A 17,155-nucleotide genomic window follows, 5' to 3' on the forward strand; every position below is an offset into this window, starting at 1 on the left:
TAAGAAGGTACATCTTACTATTCTCAGTAGTAGACTTGTCTTTGTGTTTGATGGTTTAGTTGTGCTGCCAAAAGTGTTTCTCAAATGGAATCACTGGAAGAATTATATGAAACAAGTCTCATCTCTACCCCCAGAATTTCCAATTCAATAAGTTAGCTGTAGAGCCTGAGAATTTGTATTTCCAACAAGTGCCCAGGTGATGCTGATGCTGTGCTCTGGGAACCACACTTTGGGAACCACTACATTAGAAATCTTTGCACTCAATACCTGGATTCCAAATTAAATGTATCTATTAAGCAGTAAAATTCACCAGCTGCAGCACTTCTTTATCATGAAGCTCTAAGATGAATGTGTATATTTTGCTGCTTTTCATAGCCAAGAACAGGAGAGGGGACAATGGAAATGACATTATCCCTTAATCCTTTCACACTAGGCAATGAACTTGATTTCACTTTGGGCTTAAAAGCAAGCTTTGGAGCCTAGAATAAATTAGATGAATTTAGAATCATTGTCCATAAAATCTCCAAAGGATTTTAGCAAGCCAAGATTGTAAGATTCAGCTGTATTTGATTCTACCAGTCTGGAATGCTATAATTTTTGGTGATTTATATATAATGTACTTTAAAACCAAGACATATTTTAACAGAGCCCATTCTTTAACTTACATTTAGAATAGATAAGATGTTCTAGGGAATGGTATGTTTCACAGATACTTGGCTTATTTTGAAGGTATTGTGTATATGGTCTCTAGAGCAAATGAAAATGTTAGTTCCTTGGTCTTTTCCACATAAAAGGATGTCTTAAATTTGTTTTTTGCTTTGTTAAGTGTTTGCTTTGCCAGTACTATAATGCACTTAGGCACAGTTCTTAATCGTAAGCAACATAACTCTACCTAGTTTAAGCAAAAAAAGATACTTATTCTTAAAGCATGCTGTCTTACAGAATATCCAGGATGGCCAGATAGTGGAGAGTTTTATTAGGCCATTCTTGTATCGCTATAAAGAAATCCCTGGGACTGGGTAATTTATAAAGAAAAGAGGTTTAATTGGCTCATGGTTCTGCAGGCTTTATAGGAAGCATAGTGCTGGCATCTGCTCAGCTTCAGGGAGGCCTCAGGAAACTTACAATCATGTCAGAAGGTGAAGAGAAAGCAGGCACATCACATGGTGAAAATAGGAGCAAGAGGTGGAATGGGGAGGTGCCACACACTTTTAAATGACCAGCTCTTGAGAGAATTCACTATGGCAAAGACAGCACCAAGCCATGAGGGATCTGTCCTGATGGCCCAATCACTTTCCGCTAGGTCCTGCATTCAGCATTGGGGATTACAGTTCAACATGAGATTTGGGCAGGGACAAATATCCAAACTACATCAGAAATAGAGGCAGCTAGGTAAGAATAATGCTCAAACCACTCTTTAGAACTGCTCTTAATCACTTCTTGGCCTTTTGGCTAAGATCAAGTGTAGACCTGATGGTACTGCCTCATTGGTACTGTCTCAGGGCACTTGATACCAGAACCCCCGCCTTTGCCTTCCTTGAAAGTTGGGTTTATCACAGTGGCCAGAGATGAATTCCTCATGTTGATCTCTTGAGTATCAAGTTCCCGTCTGGTTATGTCTGATTGTTACAGTGCTGGCCACATCCCTGTACCTTAGCTGCACAAAAAGCTGAGAAAGCAAGTTTTGGCTGCCTTCTTGGGGAACAGGGCATATCGTGTTCAAAAGGTAGTGGACGGTCAAGTGTCACAGTTGTCAACTACAATATAACAAGGTGGCACTGGAGAGACAGTTAATGCTTTGTGTTAAGAAAGAACATGTTGCCCCTCTACTGTATTTCCATTTTCAGTTAGTCTCTAAAGCTGAACACTGCAAAGTTGCCCCTTGTTTCTTGGTCCCATGTAATAGGTCCAGAGAAGTCCTATGGAGTCCTTTTGTTTAAAGAAAATTGCACTCTCACCAGCAATATATGACAATGCCCTTTCCTCCAAATACGTATGCTTCTGTTTATTTAGACAGCTATTGACTTCCTACTGAGAGCATGATGAAATTATTTCTTTCTACTTTCTTTCCCTTATCTTCCTTCCAAACTCATCTGATTTTTGATGTCAGATAGCTTTTATAACATATTCTTGAGGCTTGGAAATATACTTATAGCTCTATTACATGATTTATCAGCTTTAATAATAATATTCTGTTCTCTACAGATGAGAAAATCAGCATACCTACCCACCACCTTGTCCTCTTCTTCAAACTTTTGCTATATACTACATCATTAGAGTTTATAACATCTAAATTCTGTTCTGTGACCATAATCTCCACAATTGTTTTTTGTCTCAGTTGCAAAGTTAAATGCAGTCAACACTCATATTCTTTTCAAAGTTTGGCCTCTAGTAGTTTCCTGAAGAAGGGCTTTGGGACTACATTCCCTGAGTTTTTGCAAGTTCAAAAATTTTATTTTCTTTACACTTTAGTGATTATTTGGCCATGTACAGTTCTTGGATCACACACTTTATTTCGTTGAGGACCTTGTATTATTGCCCCAGTGTCTGCTAGCATTGAACACTGCTGTACATAGTAACAGCCTGACTTAAACTTTTGCCTCAGTCCAACAACAGATTTTTCTTTCAATGCCAGTAACCTTAATAAAACAAGATTCAAGGCTGAACGTTTTGTATCAGTTTTTCCTGGGGTTCAGTGTACCCTCTTAGTCTACAGATCCAAAACATATTTCTAGAAAGTTACTTTGAAGTATATCTTTAACAGTTTTCCTTTTTATTACTATTTTTTAACTTTTCTTCAAGATGCCAGTTATTGCACATGTGTCCTGTCTAGCTATTGCTTTCTCTAGTTCTGGGGTTTTTTTTTCCTACTTCATTTCATACTATTTTCTATTCCTGTCATCCTTTTTTCTTGCAGTGTTTTCAGCACAGTCTGGTTGCTTTCAGTGAAATGTTTGTTTTCTGAGCTCTACCAAATTATATTTCATTTTCTATTGTCTGGAATTATCGTCCCTGAGCTCTTGTATATTTGATATGAACTCTTGTTTTATAGATACAGTAGCTTTGTTTCAGTTGTTTGTTTGTTTTTAAGACTTTGGCAATATGTTTGCCCCACATTTTCATCTACTTTATGGAAACATTTTTCTTGGTGAATATTCTTTGTCTTCTATTTCCCCCGCTATTTGTTTTCTCTTATTTTCTTGGATTAGTTTTGCATAGATGCTCATTTTTTAATGAGATAAGTTTTTTCTGGACCAGGTACTGGCAAGAGGTTTGTGTGGAATAAATGCTACATCTGTCCATGTTCTAGGCTGGCAGGAATTCTTATTGTTGACAGACACATACATTCTTTATGACACAGGATTATGTATTTGAGTGAATTATTTTGGCCTTAACTGTCCCTCACCACCAGAGATTAGCAGCTTTAGGGCTACTCACAATGCATTTCTTTTCTCTGATTCTGCCTCAATAACAGGCTGCTTCCTACAGATATGGAGTTGTCATATGCTTTCTCTGTTAGCTCCACCTCTCGTTTCTCTTCAATGCCAGATTGGGTGCAGGGAAACCTGCTGTCAGCCCATGCACCTATCCCCATTGATTTATAGAAGTTCTAGGCTTGTCTTCCTGGAGGATGCCACCTGTTTTGATATGCTGCTTTTGCCTGAAGCCAAGGAGTTGGAATTTGTATACATGTTACATTTGAATAGGAAGATTTATGTTTGGAATGCATACAAATTCTGATTCACATTGAAACAGTAGTAGACGCAACAGCAACTTTAAAACTAAAGTGCTAAGAAATGGGGATGTTAAGTGGCAGTTCCTGAGACATCTGTTATTATTCTGTATTTCTCCCTCAGATAAAACTTGTACCCATTGAAATGTGGAGGGGAATAATTAATAAAATTGGATCTGGAAAGTGCCTGACGTGTAGAAACTGAAAAGTTCTAGTTAGTCTTTCTATCACCATGATGAGATACTACGGAAAAATTGTTAACACAAATGTAATTTTTTAATGAGTATAAGCATGCTTTTTCTGCTTTAGTTTTACCTCCTGGGCATCTTTTAAGCTCATCACTGAGCAACATCAGAAAAGAAGATTTAGACCCAGAAGCCATCTCTCACTTTTCTGACTTAACTTTAACAACTGGTATAGAAACCAGTTGTAGAACATTCTTCGTATCGTTCTTATAAAATGATTGCCTTGTGTCTTTTTCTGATTCCCCTTCTATGGCAGGAAGGTTGCAAGGCCAGGGGGAAGTGGAGAGTGAGAGGGGTCTACGTTAAGTAGTTCTTATAAAGCAGAACTGGCAAAGGGGCTCTAACCTGGAGCTTTGCAAGTCTGGAACTCAAGAGTGAAGAGAAATCTGAATCAATAAGGGGCTCTAAATGTGTCAAAAAAGGCACAAGCTTGGGGTGAGTATAGGGAGCCAGGATTTAGGAGATTGCAGAAGAAGGAATTAGGGGCCAGTGGCAAACAAGTCAGGCAGTGGTGTCCAAGAACAGAAGTCTGGTTGGCCTGTGTATCCTTCCTTCATCATGATGGCACACTAGGCCCAGAACTTGTAAATGGACAGGGACAGAGCAGATAGTCTTGTGCTAAGTTTATTTCTCTACATTGCTTTTCTGCCCACCTTGAGTGGGAGCTCTTTGAGGGGTAAGCCTGTTGTAACCAGCTTTAAACTCCTTAAAGCATCCAGCCAAATATCTTAGAGAGTAAGTCCTCCAAATGTATTTGTCAAGCAGATTTAAAAGGTAATTATCATTTGGGATTAATACAGGGAAGATGTATAAAGTGAGACCCAGTCCACAAGATAAGCATAAATATTAGTGTCACTGAGGTAGACAAAAGTGCAGCTTTGCTAGTGAATTAAGTTTCAAAGTAAATGTGTGAAACATATTTTTCGAGGAGTTTTCATAAAATAACCACACCTGAAGTTTGATATATATGAATATAGGAGGGGGCTACAATTTACCAATAGCTTTTCTATGTTCAGACTGCTAAAACCTGCTGGATACATTGCAAATGTATGAAAAATGGTTTAGTTTGGGGAAAATTTTTATTCATTAAGCTGTTTGTTTTGATAGATTAAAAAGCACATATATTTTTAAAACCAATGTTTATTTCATGTTTTGAGTGGGAGCAAAAATAATTGCAAGTTTGAAATCTTTGAAATATGTTTTAATGCTTTTAAAATGACTAAAATGTGCCAAATTTGCCCACTGCTTAAGTCATTCCAATGTTGAAAGTTTGTTTCGGTTTCCAAGCTTCATGGAACTAGGTAATATGTTACTGGATTATGTCTTTTAAACTGCTGTCAGTGTCTGTATCCTGGTGGACTGATTAGAACTTTTGACACACCTAGAGTAAGATTTTGCAAAGAGGAGATATTACAGTTGGGTGAATGCTTGTTTTGAACTTTTAAAAAAAATGGATGTGAATTTTTTGAATATAATAGAATTATGCCAACATGATCTCATAATGGCATTTCAGTTGGTAGATTTAGTATGCATATACCTGGTATTTATGCTAAGAATTAGTTTTCAAAAAATCTTGACTGCCTTTCTAATTTAAAAGATATTCTTGTTTTGATGAGACCAGGTATTTAAAAGGTTTGAATGAGGCCTATAAAATTCAGACCTAAGAACAGGTTCCAGTGTTTTGTGAGTGCCTACTGACATATATTGTAAGTTACTGGGAGTTCATGGAATTGTAGAATTCCTTGGACACATATTTGCTAACTAGTAGTTCATAATTTATTGCACACTTCGTAAGTGGTGGGCACTATGATTTAAATATATCAGCTATTTGTTCCTCACAACAGGCCTATGAAGTAGGTATGAGTATGATCATCATTTTATAGATGAGTTGATGAAGCTAGAAAAATTAAAATGCTTTGTCTTAAGACCATGTATATAGTCAAGATTTGAGGCCAGTTATTCTGGCTCCTGTGTCTGTGTTTTTATCTGCGATGAGCTAGGCATTGTTTTGAGATGATGCTTTTGCACCGCACTTCTAAGAAAAAGAAACTCACCAGAATTACAGAATTTCAGGGGGTAAGAAGAGACCCCTAAAGGTCATTTAATCTAAACATCTAGCCAATGAGCATGTTCTTAAGCAGTCTGTAGGCTGCTTTGTAGATGGGGAGAAATAGCAATGAAGTGGAATCTCTATAATGAGCTGTTAAGGGACAGAAACAATGCCCTCCTTCCAGGTTAAACATGTTATATCAGGCTTTTATTATATTTACTGCTGGGTCTTAGGGTCTGGGATTCGGCCCATGTTATTTCCAAAGCCTTATAAAATGAGCTGTGATACTGCAGGTTTCTACCATTATAGCTGTAAATACAAAACACACAAACACTGAAAGGCATCCACCCAAGTATAAAATTACTAGGGAAATAGCAAGGATGAAAAAACGAATTGTTGGGCTTGGGAGATAATTACTGGTGACCTTGGTCTGGTTAGATCTTGATAGGAAATGAGAGTAATTTCAGGGTCAGGGTGAAAGTTGAGTAGAGATTTGTGAAGGTCAAATGGTGTAGAAAGATTTCAGATGGTGCAATGACTTGCGTAAATTATTATTTGGTGGAATGAGGGTGTCTGTGTACTTGATGCTTCTAAATTTGTTGAAAGAATAAATGTAGGGAATAAAAATCTGACAACTATATCAGAGATGCCGTCATAGATATCTTTTCCCAAACTTTTTCAAAGTAGAAATAGTATCTTATTTGTATTTGTATCTTCGGTGCTGTGTATGTAAGTCTTAATATGACTTGAATTTATTTGTATGTAAAAAGTGCTCTATGGGTGGAGGGGAAGTCATCAGGAGGTTAAAGCTTCATACAAGAGGTCACGCTTAAGTATGACTAGGGATTTTGTAGGTAGAGAATATTGGTTGTACTGTGTGTATGTGTGGGGAGGGGCTGAGAGAGAGGCGGCAGTGGGGGATGTGATTCATCCCCATTCCTGTTTCCTTTTATGTGAAAGAAAACAATTAGGATACCACTCCTGGTTTCTCTTTCAGTCATGCTTCCTGTAAACCAAAAATAAAATCCTAAGCTTCCCAACCGACTGAATGGCCCGCATCTGGGCCGGGGTGATCTCAGAGATACCTGAAAAACTGAATTCCTACCCACAAAAGGAAGGGAGGTTGGACACATCTCATTAAACCCCCTCCCTTTTAAGGTTTAGGCATAACTAGGCAGCATTAACATTAGAGATCATAAGCCTGACAAAACAGACTCTTTGTGGCAGTAAGATACCAAATTCCAACCTGATTCTGATATAACATCATATAACAAATAGCAGACCCTGAAGGAAATAAAAATGCTTTAGCCCAAAATGTATTTCTTTGGCATATTTTGAAATGGCCTTGCAAAGCTGTCTTTTGTGGGAGAAATTTGCATCTATAGAGAATCTCTGTTAATATGGCAGGCCTCTCGGGGATCTAGGAGAGATTAAGCATTTGACACTTTTTAAGGTACAAAAGGAGATATTCACCATACATTCTCTCTGAAGGCTGTCATCTGGAGGCTTCATCTACATGACAACCTTGGTCTCACAACCCCCCCATCTTAACACAAATATTCTATTCTATTGACATCCTCTTTAGATGAAGCTTAACCAATTGCCAAACAGAAAATCTTTAAATCCATCTATGATCCATAAGCCCCATGATATGGTTTGGATCTGTGTCCCCACCCAACTCTCATGTCAAATTGTAATCCCCAGTGTTGGAGGTGGGGCCTAGTGGGAAGTGATTGGATCATGGGGGTGGAGTTCTTATGAATGTTTTAGCACCATCCCCGCTTGGTACTGTATAGTGAGTGAGTTCTCAGGAGCCATGGTTGTTTAAAAGTTTGTGGACCTCCCTACTTCTCTCTTCCTCCTGCTCCAGCCATGTGAAGTGCTATTTACCCCTTTGCCTTTCGCCATGATTGTATGTTTCCTGAGGCTCTCCAGAAGGTGAGCAGATGCCAGCATCATGCTTCCTGTATAGCCTGCAGAACTGTGAGCCGATTAAACCTCTTTTCTTTATAAATTATCCAGTCTCAGTTATTTCTTTATAGCAGTGCAAGAATGGACTAATACACGCCTCAACTTCAAGGTACTATACCTCTGATATAGGAGGTAGAAAGAAGTTATTTCGGCAGATAGTGAGGGCAACAGAGTCCTTGGAAGAGCTTCCCTTCTAACAATAAGCAGCCCCCAAGTCATTTCTTTTGTAATGAAGGGCAGCCTGAAAAATTGAGCTACAAACATAGATAAGCAAGCTGGAAGCTTGCACGGGGGGATACTGGCAGCTGTGTCAATAGAAAAGGGCTACCTGAGGGCCAGGCATGCCCAACATGGAAGCTCCATCTTCCTTTTTTGTTACTACATGTACAGTAATAGAGAAATTGGGCAACATGGTGCAGCTCAGGCAGAGAACCTGCCTGCATAATAAAAGATTCAGGTGGGGGCAGCCAGAAATTCACACCCTATGCAAGTGGATACTTACTCCTAACCAGTTTTTCGCACCCTATGCAAATGGCACGCCTGGTTCAACCAGTCTTTCATGCTCTATGTAAATCAGACACTGCCTCCTCACCAGCTCATCTATAAACCCCCCTGAATTTCACCATGGATCCAGCAACCCATTTCTCTGGGACCCCTTTCTGCAGCAGTGAGCTTTTTTTTGCCTATTAAATTTACACTCTTAACCTCACTCTTTGTGTGTCTGCGTCCTTGTTCTCCTTGGCTATGGGACAGCAAACCTTGGGTGTTACTCCACACAGCAAGGCTGCTTCACCTCTTTAGGCTGAAACAATGTACACCTTTCATGTACAGATTTAAGATTTTACCTACAGTTACTTACCAAAACCTACAGTTCCTGTTTCTCTAAAATGTATAAAACCAACATGGAACCTGACCACCTCAGACACACTTTTGCAGGACCTCTTGAGACTGCTTCCTGGGCCATGGTCACACATATTGGCTCAGAATAAGCCTATTTAAATATCTTAGAGTTTGTTGTTGTTGTTGTTGTTGTTGTTGTTGTTGTTTTTGGTTAACATTTCCCAGTGAAGATGGAGTGATTTATCTTGTTGACTATAGGATAAGGAACTGGGTGTTTGTATGTTGCTCAAGTCTTTCCTCCACCCTTTTCTTTGTAGTGAGCCTTTCCTTCATTATCAAAATTTAATAATGGGGACCGGGCACAGTGGGTCACACCTGTAATCCCAGCACTTTGGGAGGCTGAGACAGGTGGATCACCTGAGGTCAGGAGTTTGAGACCAGCCTGGCCAATATGGTGAAACCCCATCTCTACTAAAAATACAAAAACTTAGCTGGACCTGGTGGCAGGCACCTGTCATGCCAGCTACTTGGGAGGCTGAGGCAGGAGAATCACTTGAACCCAGGAGGTGATCTTGCAGTGAGCTGTGATGGTGCCATTGCACTCCAGCCTGGGCAACAAGAGTGAAACTCCATCTCAAATAATAATAATTATAATGGGGCAGGGAAATGTACTTGGGGGAAGCTTGCAGTTGTCTAGTGCTTTCTGCACCTGGGTCGATGGGTCTGTAAAGTTTTGGGTATGGAGTATCAGGAAACCCATTGCTACCGTATATTAGCCCACAATCTTCAAAATCAACTTTATTGGTAATAAAGGCATTACTTGATTCTATCTGCTTGCTTTTTTGTTTTGTCTCAGTTTATTCTGAATTTGGAGAAGGTATTGAGCTGCTTCAAACACCAGCATAGCAGCCAGAGACAGGCATTCTTGGAAGAGAAAATGGTAAGTGCAAAAATATGTAGAACTGAGAATTCATAATGTTTTTGAGAAGTAGTCAGAATTCTGCATGACTTTAAGAAGGACCATGCTAGAGAGGATAATTGAGGAAGGTTTAGTATTAAATCAAGAAAGGAATAGTATGACATTTTAAATAGTTAGACTTTATTTCTTTGGACTTTGTGGTTATCAACATATATTTTGGACAGCCCTAGAAGACCCTAAGAACTTCCTAGGGGATTCATGAAGCCAAAATTGCATTCAGATAATACTAAAACATGATTTACCTTTTCTACACTTGTTCTCTCATGACTGTGCCAGGGAGTGTCCTGGAGACTACATGATTGCAACAGATCAAATGCAGAAGCAGATATGAGATTTCCACTTCTACTATAATAGAATAAGCCAGTCACTAAAGAGATTTGTGAAAATGTAAAACAATGTCATGTCTCACTAGTAGGGTTTTTTTTTTTTTTCCATTTGAAATAAATATAAACCACATAAACCAAGATCTTTGGTGCCCTCAATAATTATTAAGACTATAAAGAGGTCCTGATACCAAAAAGTTTGAGAATGACTACTATAGACAATGGAGAGCCCTTGGAGGTTTTATATCAGGGAGTCAACACAATTTATACTAGATACCTAATTCTTTAAAAGTTACAAAGAATGGCATACCTAGTGTTGGCAGAAATGTAGGAAATTGGTATACCTATGTTCCAGTGGTAGGAAAATGAATTGATACAGCCTTTAAGAAGGGTCTTTTGGCAATAAAAGTGCACAACCTGGCGAAGCATGGTGGCTCACACCTGTAATCCCAGCACTTTGGGAGGCCGAAGTGGGAGGATCTCTTGAGACCAAGAGTTTAAGATTAGCCTGAGAAACAAGACCCTGCCTCTAAAAAAAAAAAAAAAAAAAAAAAAAAAAATTACCTGGGTATGGTGGTGCATGCCTGTGGTCCTAGCTACTAGGGAGGCTGAGGCAGGAGGTTCACTTGAGTCTAGGAATTACTGAAACTATTCCAAATAATTAAGGAGGAAGGATTCCTTCCTAATTTAGGCTTTTTAAACAATTTTATTATTATTTTTATTTTATTTTATTTTATTTTTGCAATGGACTCTCGCTCTGTGGCTCAGGCTGGTATGCAGTGGTGCGATCTCAGCTCACTGTAATGTCTGCCTCCCGGGTTCAAGCAATTCTTATGCTTCAGCTTTCTGAGTAGCTGGGACTACAGTTGTGTGCCACCACACCCAACTAATTTTTGTTTTTTGTAGAGATGGGGTTTTGCTATATTGGCCAGGCTGGCCTTGAACTCCTGACCGCAGGTGGTCCACCTGCCTCCCCCTCCCAAAGTGCTGGGATTACACACATGAGCCCATGTGCCCAATGTCTTCTTAACTTATTCTATGAGGACATTGTCATTCTGATACCAAAACCTGGCAGAGATAAAAACGACGAGAACACAAAGACAACTTCAGGCCAATATCCTTGATAAACATTGATGCAAAAATTCTCAAAAAAATACTGGGAAACTGAATTCAGCAGCCACTCCAAAAGTGTATCCACTATGATCATGTAGGCGTTATCCCTGGGATGCAAGGTTGGTTCAACATACACAAATCAATAAATGTGATTCATCACATAGAACTAAAAACAAACAAACAAAAACATGATAAGCTCAATAGATGCAGAAAAGTCGTCAATATCCATTCACATAAAAAACTCAATAAACTAGGTATTGAAGGAACATACCTCACAAGAGTAAGAACCGTATGTGACAAACCCACAGCCAACATCACACTGAATAGACAAAAGCTGGAAGCATTACCCTTGAAAACCAGCACAAGGTTGCCCTCTCTCACCCCTTCTATTCACCATAGTATTGGAAGTTCTGGTCAGGGCAATCAGGAAAGAGAAAGAAAGAAAGGGCATCCAAATAGGAAGAGAGGAAGTCAAACTATCCCTGTTTGAAGATGGCATGATCCTATATCTAGAAAACCCCATTATCTCAGTTCAAAAGCTTCTTAAGCTGATAAACAACTTCGGCAAAGTCTCAGGATACACAATCAATGTGGAAAAATCACTAGAATTTTTATATGCCAACAACAGTCAAGTTGAGAGCCCAATCATGAACAAACCCCCATCCACAACTGCCACAAAAAGAGTAAAATACTGAGGAATACAGCTAACTAGGGAGGTGAAAGATCTGTACAAGAAGAACTACAAACCACTGCTCAAAGAAATGAGAGAGGACCCAAACAAATGGAAAAACATTCCACGCTCATGGATAGGAACAATTGGTATTGTTAAAATGGCCATACTGCCCAAAGCAACTTATAGATTCAATGCTATTCCTATCAAACTACCAATGGCATTCTTCCTGGAACTAGAAAAAACTATTTTAAAATCTATATGGAATTGAAAATGAACCTGAATAGCCAATGCGATCCTAAGCAAAATGAACAAAGATGGGGGCATCATGCTACCCAATTTCAATTTCAAACTATGGTACAGGGCTACAGTAACCAAAACAGCATGGTACTGGTATGAAAACAGACACATAGGCCAATGCAATAGAACAGAGAACACAGAAATAAGACCACACACCTACAACTATTTGATCTTCAACAAATCTGACAAAAACAAGCAATGAGGAAAGGATTCCCTATTCAACAAATAGAACTGGAATAACTGGCTAGCCATATGCAGAAGATTAAAATGGGACCCCTTCCTTACACCATATGTGAAAATGTAACTCAAGATGGATTAAAGACTTAAATGTGAAACCCAAAACTATAAAAACACTGGAAGACAAGCTAGGTGATACCATTCAGGACATAGGCAAAAGCAAAGATTTCATGATGGAGACGCCAAAAGCAATTGCAACAAAAAAGCTAATTAAAGAGTTTCTGCACAGCAAAAGAAACTATCAACAGAGTAAACAGACAACCTAAAGAATCGGAGAAAATCTTCGCAAACTATGCATCTGACAAAGGTCTAATATCCATCAGCTATAAGGAACTTAAATTTACAAGAAAAAAAAAACCATTAAAAAGTGGGCAAAGGATATGAACAGAGAGTTTTCAAAAGAAGACATACATGTGGCCAACAAACATACAAAAGAAAGCTCAACATCTCTGATCATTAGAGAAATGCAAATCAAAACCACAATAAGATACCGCCTAACACCAGTCAGAATGACTATTATTTTTTATTTTATTTTTTTAAAAAGCAGATGCTGTCAAGATTGTGGAGAAAAAGGAATAGTTATACACCATTGGTGGGAGTGTAAATTAGTTCAGCCTTTGTGGAAAACGGTGTGGCAATTCCTCAGTGCCTTAAAAGCAGAAATATTTTTCAACCCAGCAATCCCACGACTAGGTATACATCCCAAAGAATATAAATCATTTTATCACATGCATGTGAATGTTCATTGCAGCACTATTCAATAGCAAAGACATGGAGTCAACCTAAACACCCATCAGTGATAGACTGGATAAGGAAATTTGGTACATAAACACCATGGAATACTATGCAGCCATAAAAAAGAATTAGATTATGTCCTTTTCAGAGACGTGGATGGAGCTGGAAGCCATTATCCTTAGCAAACTAACAGGAACAGAAAACCAAATACCACGTGTCCTCAGTTATAAGTGGGAGCTAAAGGATGAGAACACATGGACACATAGAGGGGGACAACACACACAGGGACCTGTCAGATGGTGGAGGTGGAGAGTGGGAGGAGGGAGAGCATCAGGAAAAGTAACTAATGGGTACTAAGCTTAATAGCTAGGTGATGAAATAATCTGTACAACAAACCCCTAGGACAAAAATTTACCTATGTAACAAACTGGCACATGTAGGTTTATTGCACAAACCTGAACTAAAAAGTTAAAAATATTAGGCACTTGTGGTAGCACGTGCTTGTGGTCTCAGCTACTCAGGAGGCTAAGCGAGGAGGATTGTTTGAGCCCAGGAGGTTGAGGATGCAGTCAGCTGTGATCACATCACTGCACTCCAGCCTGGGCAACAAAATGAGATCCTGTCTCAAAAAATTAAAACCAAAAAAAAAAAAAAAAAAAAAAAAAAAAAGAATGGGCAGATGCTCTGAATAGACATTTCTCAAAAGAAATGGCCGTACAAATGGCCAACAATTATATGAAAAAATGCTCAACACCAATAATGATCAGGGAAAATGCAAATCAAAACCACAATGAGATATTATCTCACCCCAGTTAGAATGGCTATTATGAAAAAGACCAAAAGTAACAAATGCTAATAAGGACAGGAGACAAGGGAACTCTTATACTCTTATACACTGTTGGTGTTTAAATTAGTAAATACAGCCATTATGGCAAATATTATGGAGCCTTCTCAAAAAATTACAAATAGAACCCCGTCTCTACTAAAGATACAAAAATTAGCCGGGCATGGTAGGACATGCCTGTAATCCCAGCTACTCGGGAGGCTGAGGCAGGAGAATCGCTTGAACCCAGGAGGTGGAGGTGGAGGTGAGCCGAGATCGTGCACCATTTCACTCCAGCCTGGGCAACAAGTGTGAAACTCCATCTCAAGAAAAAAAGGAAATACATACAATCCAGCAAACTCACTACTAAGTATTTATCCAATGAAAAGGAAATAAGCATATCAGGGAGATGCCTGTACTTCCATGATGATTGCAGCACTATTCACAAGCGCAAAGATACAGGGTCAACCTAAATGTCCATCAGTGGATGAATTAAGAACATGTGGTAAATGTACACAATGGAATACTATTCAGACATAAAAAAGAATGCAGTTCTGTCATGTTTAGCAACATGGATGGAACTGGGGACATTATATTAAGTTAAATAAGACAGACACAGAAAGACAAACGTCACATGTTCTGACTTATATGGTTGCTAAAAACCAAACATTTATCTCAGTAAGGCAGAATAGAATGATGGTTAGCAAAGGTTGGGAAAGGTTGGGGGTGGGGCAGGGGGAAATGAAGTAAGGTTGGTTAATAGGTACAAACACACAATTAGAAGGAATAAGTTTTAGTGTGTGATATACAGTAGAGTGACTATAGTTAACAATAATTGATTATATATCTCAAAATAGGTAGAAGAGTTTAAATGTCCCCAACACAAAGAAATTATACATGTTTGAAGTGATGAATATCTTAAGTACCCTAATTTGATCATTGCACATTGTAGGCATATATTGAAATATCACATGTAACCCATAAATATGCACAATTATTATATATGAACAAAATAAATTTTTAAAAAGAGAAAAGTGCATACCCTTTGGCCCAGAAATTCCACTTGTAGAATAAATACTATGACTACTTATTGTGGTATTATTTATAATGATTAAGAAATAGAAAACAACTTAAATACCCATGTTTTAGGTTTTGCCCATTTTGGGAATCACTTCACTGCCTGGGCCAGACTGAGCCTTAATACATTTCATTATAATGAGATGGAGAGTTCTACATTTCAAGAGAAAGAGGCTGATCAAAGGATCTATATGCCTTTTATTCTCTATCAAATTCAGCACCCAAATAATATTTCAAACTCACCTGCACTGACTTCAGGCATCCTCCTGAAGGTAAAAGTCTTTAAAATCCAAAACTGGTGTTGTTCCCCGAAGGGCCCAGGAGACAGCAGTGGTGGAGCAGTTTTTCATGGCCACACAGCTCAAAGTCTGCAGATTTGGGTACCCCACCTGGGAAAATTGTAAGTCTACAATAAAATTATTTTACATCTTTCTGTTGCCATATTTGGGATAGAAAAATAGGAATTTTCCCAAAACCTATTATGAAGACATGTTTCTTTTAAAAAATTCAATATGGTTTAGAAACTATATAAACCCCAATAAAAGATTCACAGAAGTGGCTCATTTTTCAACAGGGCAATTGTAGATTTCTCAGTGTAAGAACACAATGACCTTTGACAATATTAGATTTGTTCCCAAAAGAAGAAAAAGAATTGCATGGTCAGCACTGCAATTTTCAAGCTCATGTGAGATTTCCCTAAGAATCCCCAGCAATAGTCAATAATAAGGAATTAGGAATTGGTAAAAATTATGGTATGTAAATACAATAGGCTCCTAGTAACCTCCAGAATGAGGATGTAGATATGATTTTATAGACATGGTAAGAGGTTTACAATATGATGTTAAATGTAGAAAAATTGCTTATAATAAAGATTATGCATATATGATTACATAATTGTTATATTTATATATTGCATTGGACTCCTCTGGTTATAGAGAACAGAAACTCAGCTTATGTCAAGTATTGAGGGGCTTTATTATTATTTCAATACATGGAGACAAGAGGGGGAATCGCAGCCATGCAATCAGGCTTCACAGGCAGAAAAGGAACGAAGTACTTACTTGGCTTCATGGAGCCTGAAACAGGCCCTACAGAAGTAGTGTTGCTGCTTTTTCTCATGCTCTTAGTGTAATCCAGCTCCATTTTCTGCATTCTAGTGGTTACATTACCCTCCATGGGTAACTGTTTCTCGGAGTCATGTCTTTGATTTCTATTTCTACCTCTTCATGGCATATGTATCGTGCCTAAGGTATATGTCTACCAGTACTTACCTTTTTCCCAACTCCATTACTCTCTTCTCATATTTATAATTCAAATTCTTGAGAGAAAATCTGGTCAAGCGAGTTAATATCTGTTTTCTCTGTTTGAATCACACCACTCAAAAGCCACTGTACAGCCTGTGGATGGGTTGTGTGAAATAAGGTTATATAGCATAGAAAACAGCTACCTACATTTAAGAAGTCACTTAGAGCCAGTTTCCTCAGCAAGAGAATGAGGATAGAGTACCTTGGAAGAAGGGTGTGGGCATGGTATGGCATTTTGAGCCTTGGACTGTTCATTAAAAATACATTTACATATGCATTTACGTGTAGAAAAAACTCTGAAAGATGATTTTTCCAGTACATCAGCAGCAGTTATCTTTAGGTTGAATAATTACAGATACATGTTAAAATTTTCTTTTTGCCTACTTTTCGTTTCTGATTTTTCTATAATAAATGTATAATAAGGAAATGAAGACTACAAGTAAAAACCAACAAAAATTAACAATAAAAGTGACTGAGATTGATGATGGATGGGGAAGGTCAGGGGAAAGGAACAGACAGTCTTGTTTTTGAAAACGGACAGTCAGATGCTGTGCCAAGAGCCTCTCATAGGGTAAGTTCCTTTCAGGAAACAGAAGACACTTAAAAGGAGAGGAGAGTTTAGTCAGAGGTGCTATGCCATTCAGTCCTTACATATATATCAGGAAACTGAGGTGATGGAAAATAATTGCCAAGACTCAAACCCGGGCCCTATGACTCCAAATTTGTATTTCTCCACTCCATCATACTACAAGCAG

At 38.5% G+C, this 17,155-nt stretch overlaps 1 protein-coding gene across 1 annotated transcript in view; it reads left to right on the plus strand.

Annotated features, from left to right (window-relative positions):
• Positions 1–14,038, plus strand: part of DERA (deoxyribose-phosphate aldolase) — a 145,583-nt gene extending 131,545 nt beyond the window's left edge. Inside the window, exon 10 of the transcript XR_007717835.1 lies at positions 9,696–14,038. The gene's annotated coding sequence lies outside the window, so the exon portion shown is untranslated. The remainder of the gene's footprint in view (positions 1–9,695) is intronic.
• Positions 14,039–17,155: the final 3,117 nt, after the last annotated feature.

Source organism: Macaca thibetana, chromosome 11 (genome assembly GCF_024542745.1).
Source record: "Macaca thibetana thibetana isolate TM-01 chromosome 11, ASM2454274v1, whole genome shotgun sequence".
NCBI lineage: Eukaryota > Metazoa > Chordata > Mammalia > Primates > Cercopithecidae > Macaca > Macaca thibetana.